We start from the raw sequence: 6168 nt of genomic DNA, 5'->3' as shown, positions 1-6168 counted from the left end.
TCGATAACTCTGGCTAATTGCATCTCAAATCAGGTTGAATCTGGGTGGAGCACAGTTGTTATAATAACATTACGGACGGCTCTGTTCTAATTTAGTGTCCCGGTAAGCCATAACAGTGTGACATTGAGCCAGCATGCACAGTACCAGTGCTTTGAAACTGAAGCCGTTGCATGAAGTTTAGCAATCATTTATTGTATCATTTACACCAGTGCTTTTCTTACTGTGACCTATCGCAACATCTTCCATGAAAAAGCCCTTTGATATGGGTATAAATAGTTCCGTCCTACCAGGTGCAGCAAAGCGAACATGAGTGAGGAAGCTGTCGAACACGGTCCAATCAGGGACTCTGTGACTGGGTGTGTAGCACATTATCTTATCGGTAATCTATCAGTACGCCAAGACAATGTTGTGCTCTGTTACTGCTTCATCCTGACAAACATGTGAATTCATAGCTGTCCAGTGTTTCAATATTATGTGGTTCAACAAGTAGGATCTTTTTTTTTTCAAAACAAAAAACACTTAAATAAAAACATTCAAACTCGCCTTATTTGGAGCTACATGGTTTTGAAACAATATTATATTAATAGCTTGAAGGTTTAAACTGTCAAACTGTTTAATAGGGGATATGGCTATGGTTCTACATGACCAGCAGAGGGAGCCCTCTTCTTAATTGAAGAATGTTTGACCCATCAAAACTACACTCATTCCCAAGGGATTCAATGCCATTCTCATTAGGTTTCATTGATGCATCATTCCGATGTTTAAATCACAAGATGCAGATAATTGCACATTACCACAGATTTATCAATTCACCAAACATCAACATCTGGCATCAATGAGTAACACAGTTCATAGAAATATACAAAAGGCCGTTTCACCTCAGTCACCCTTTAACAAAGGAGCATTTCAATTAGACAAAATAAACCAGACCACTGTTTCGACTAACCCAGGGGTATCTGAGCAAGGATTCTCTGTTCCCTGCTAAATGTATGCTAATCTCCGCTCATATCGCTGCTATTTGCCAGACTGTGCAGGCTTACTTCCCCCCATGGACCCCCAGTAAAATGACTACTGATTGGAGCAGGGACGACTAAAACCATGGCAATCAGCTGTTTGGCAATTCCTCTGATGGAGGAGGTGAAGGGAGGAAATTTGGCCTAGAAGAGGTGCTCGGCAGACTCACTTCTGGGTTTCTCTGTAATTGAGAGGGTGGAAAAATACTGATTGCAAATGGGAAACGTCACCTTTTCAGCTCAGTCATATTTACTTATTAACTTGGGTTTAACCCGAGCCCCTTATTTGCCTACTTAATTTTCAGAGATAACCTCCCACTAGACAAAACTACCCCCTCATCTTCAGTGTAAAGAGGGTTAGTACAGGGTTCAGTGTGTATGGTGTGGTGTGGTTAAGCCTGAAGTGGCGTTCAAGGTCACATGTGCACGATGAAAGTCTCCCCAAACTGTCTGTAATTGGTTCCCGAGGGACAAGGATCTTAAGATTCTCCCTACACACGGGCATCGATCCCCTCAATGAAAAGAACATACACACCAGAGAGAGATTTTGGGTGTTTGCTTGACCAAAATGTGCACAAGATCCCAAGGAAATGGATTGCGGACGTTTCAACTTTGGGATGCTGATCCTCTGGTTGATTAATGCTCCTCATGGAAGATAAACTACGGGTGGCAGTGAGCTGCTGAGGAATAAGCAGATCGAGGAACCGATTGGTTTTTGAGGACGAGCGGCCGTATGTGTGTCTGGCACCTTTTCATAGAGGGATGTGGCATTAAAGTCCTTCAAATCTTTTCTATTACATTAACATGGCAACGATCAAAGTTTAAGTCTGGCAAAAATGTACTTTTTTAAAAGAGTTTAATGTTTATGAACTCAAGCCAAGCTGCTTTATCAGGACTGCGTAGTTGTGAGTGCCACGTAAAATCAAGCTTCTGTATTGTATTACGTACAAAGTATTTTTATTTTAAATGGAATTTATGAGGTGCTGAACAAGTGAAGAAAATCTAAGCGATAATGAGGTACACGATGCATAGGCTGCAAAAAATTAATTTCAAACCAGCTTGTGTTGCCGATAGTAACACACCACCACCTACAAAATACAAATAAACAGATGGTGTGGCGATAACACTTTAGCAACGGATATTGGATTATGGAAACATCATCTCATGATTTTTTTATTCATTCAGTTTTTGCAGCCGATCTCATGGTGAATTCACATGTACTCTGGCAATTAATAATGAATCGCATTGCTATGCAGATTTAATTGCTGTCATCGAGTAACCCACGTACTCTATTGCTGCTGCCTTTTCACAGCAGAGACCAAAGCGGATTAACTATTAATTGTTATTGCCGTTGCAACGCACACTACTTTTTCCCTCCTGTGTTTCTATCTCATCACTTGTCCCTAAAAAAACTGACTCCACTTGCCTCTTCGACTCTGTCATCACATCGCCCGGTCTCTTTATCCTATTACCTTTCATGCAGCAGACAGCTTTTCGTCATTGTTTTGATTGAGACCATCTATTTCATCCTCACTTTTTCATTTTTGGGTTCACAATTATAAAACAAAGGAAATTGGCAAATCCCATCATTCAGGATGCTTTAACTTGTCTTATAAATAATTGTTTACGTGTTGGATCAAATAAGACCATGTAATGCCCTGAGCATTAGTAGTATGTGTTGTTTTGTTAGTATAATAGCCTCTTTAATTATCTCTGTCTCTACATAATTCACTAGAAACAGATGGCATAATAGAGAATGATCTAAAGTCACCCCCTGCAGATAGACAGATCCCCACCAGGACTCCCCCATGTTGTCTAAATAGACTTGCCCTGCCTTAAACACACATACACACACACACACTCACACACTCAGCTGCACAGTCCATGCTGTGTCTAGGTATGAGACCCTTTCCATCGGCCCAATCTAATCCCAGTACATATGCACAGAAAGGGCCAATCACAAGAAAGAAAACAAACCTCAACAACAAGCAGTTCCTACACACACAGGCCAGCAGCCATATGGCTATGTGAAGCAAGTAAATAGTGCTATTAATTCTAAATCCCTGCCATTAATCCCTCTTGTGGTCACAGTGTTATTGTCTGCACTGCAGTGTTTATAACGGCAGCGTTTTACTGACTTCCAGGGGCATTCATTGTGTTGGGTGTGGTTCGGGTGCTACTTCTCTATAAAGCTTTACATGCACAACATCTACTCTGTTTCCAGCCATCATGAAAAGGGTCTCCCACCTGTCTGTTCTAATCCTTTGGGATAACTAGGGACATTTATACAAAAAAGTGTACCACAATTTTGAGGCGCTTTCAGAGTGAAATAATGTACTTTTTACTGTTGTATTTTAACTTATCTCAGAGGTTTACAATCAGTATTGGCATAAAACAATTTGCATTAGTACTTTAATTTCCTTTGTCCAACCCATCATCCATATGAGTGATGATAGTAGTAACTGAGGTAAATATGAGTAAAAAGGCTTTGAACTTCTCACTAAAACTGCTTCAGACAGCTGCACTAAAGCAATTCCCACTCATTCAGTCAAATGTGCTCTGTGTGTTCACTTCCAGTAGTAGTAGTAGTAGCAGTAGTAGTAGTAGTAGTAGTAGTAGTGGTTAAAATGGTCAACATCGGCAACAAAGTCTGTGTGACCATGTGCACCTACAGCTTTTTACGCTTGAAGAGCAAGAGTTGTAACATTTGTGTCTGGGGTGCTGGAAAATGTATTGGGCTCAGCGTATTAAAATTAAAGCGATTTCCCACAAGATGCACTGCAGGTTTTACCACATACACATATGCAAGCTGTGCAAGTGGAACGCGTGTGTGTGTGTGTGTGTGTGTTATATAGTATTTATAGAGTTGAGAAAGGAGATTGTTCCCAGGGATTTGGTTGTACTTAAAGTTGAAGTAGAATTAAATATTCAGTAGATGGATGTCAGACGCACAATCTTGCTGGAAATTACTCAATTTGTTGTAACCTCGTTTGGCCCACTTTGCTGTGCACTTTGTTTCTAGTAACGTTTGTGTGTCCTAGATCTCTAGCAGGTTACAATGGGGATGGAGCAGGTCTAGGAAATGGAAGGGGTTTTGCCCCCACTTCTCTTCCTCTTTATCTGGGTAAGGAGTGATGCTGTGTGGCTGAATTGCCTGTCATGTGAATGAATGAGCGGACTCATTTGTCTGATGCTGCAGTTGGGTTCCACAGCGGTGGAGACAAGACGGGATCCATCTTCCAGCAGAAGGGAACTGGAGGGGGTGGGTTGGAGACTGCTGGTGTCGAGCCTATCGCTCATCTCTCCCTTTACCACCCTGGTCATATTCAGTGTCTGCCTGTCTTCTTTCTATTCTCAATTTGCCCCCTCCTCTATCTCTCTCTGAAGTATTGGCATGATGGATCATTGAATCCACAAGGGGAAAAAGAGTCAGGGGGGTGGAGAGGAATATATAGGATCAAGAGAGAGAATGACAATGGGGAGGGGGATGGGAAGGCACTACATTTACAGTGGGGCTTGCTTGGCTATTTCACATTAAGTGATGTGAGGTTTGTTTTCTATTGTATTCCTTGAAAATGTGCTCTGGCTTCTACAGTGTAAACAAATAACGGCACATGTACATTTCACTTCCTCACTCTTTCCAATCACATTTCATATATCCATTCAATGCCCCTTCCTCTGACAAACAACTGTCTCCATTCACATCAGTTTTAATAATCTGAAACGGCTCGAGGACTGCGCTGGTGTGAGATCTGCTGGTGTGCAGCCAGCTGACTGGCAACACTGGCTGTCGGGGGGGGGGGGGGGGGGGGCAGAATGCTCCCGTCCTTAACTATTCTCCTCACATTCACCTTGCAGTACCAATTATTCAAGGCGGTGTGCACGAGCGCTGCCAGCCAGCCCCAGCTGTGAAAAGTGGGTCATGGAATTTAAAGGCACACGCAGCCTTGTTGCGCTGGCCAAGCGTCACCGTTCTGTTCCTGCCGACACGCAGTTCGTGTGTGCATTTCTGCTTTGAAATCCACGAGGCTGTTTGGGAATGTGTGTGTCAGTGAATCAGAAGACATTCACGTTCTCTGAGGGAATAAAAGCTGAGGCGCATTCACCAAGTGTGCGTGTGTGTGTGTGTGTCTCTCTCTTACTCTCTCTCCTCTAAACTGGCCTATATTCCTCCACATGACCATATATGAGCTTTACATTTCGGTGATCATGCAACTTAAAGCTTTATTGGGATCCTTTTTTCTGTCTTTCTTTCTTAGCACCCTCTTCAATTTCAGCTCAATGGATGCTTTCTACCTAGCAACAGTGTACAGTAGGCAGGTCCATATGGGGCTAGACATGCTGCAGAGAAAGGCTACTCATGTGCTCATTGAGCAATAATGTGATACCCTGATGAGCTCTTTACAGAATCAGACAGGGTTGTCCTACTAAACTACTGCCACATTGTGTGGCACTCAGAAGGAACACATTTGGCAACCACGCCGCTCTAATGTGCCCCTTGTGCAGAAACAGACACACAAAAGCACATATGCCAAGGACCGCACACAGCAGCTGCTTAGCACTAAGACTGGAAACGGAAACTTGTCATTTATAGACTTTAGTTTTTGTACAAATTAAACAAAATGTATTGCGTTAATTAGTAAGATTGTGTTACCTGAGCCTGGCTAGCTGTTTCCAGTCATTATGCTACGCCAACTTACTGATGGCTGAAAATCTGTGGATTTACCGGACGAGCATGAGATTGGTGTCAAACGTTAAAGCATTAAATAAAGCACAAAGTCACACATTCTTTACCCAGTAGACACAATGGAATCACACCGGGAGAGCATCTGTTTAAACAGTACAGAGTCTTTCTGCATTTTTATTATCCGCAAAAACAAACCACACACCACATTACATTTTAAAAACAAGAACGCTTATTGTGGATGTACAGAAAAAACTAAACTGTAGCTGCAAAAACTGAATATTTTAGTCTTAATAATTATAATAATAAAAGGTATAAAAAGGAAAGTGTTTTATTTTGTGAAATAAAAAGCTTTGGGCCAACAAAATGTTCACCCTCAACATGCGACTTTAAAAATACATGCAAACGTAAAGCTCTCTAGTATGGACACTTTCAAAATACTCTCCACATCCCATAAATTATAAAATATAT

The sequence above is a fragment of the Cyclopterus lumpus genome, chromosome 24 (genome assembly GCF_009769545.1).
Source record: "Cyclopterus lumpus isolate fCycLum1 chromosome 24, fCycLum1.pri, whole genome shotgun sequence".
Taxonomy (NCBI): domain Eukaryota; kingdom Metazoa; phylum Chordata; class Actinopteri; order Perciformes; family Cyclopteridae; genus Cyclopterus; species Cyclopterus lumpus.
The sequence above is the reverse complement of the archived record's forward strand: the minus strand, read 5'-3'. Positions refer to the sequence as shown.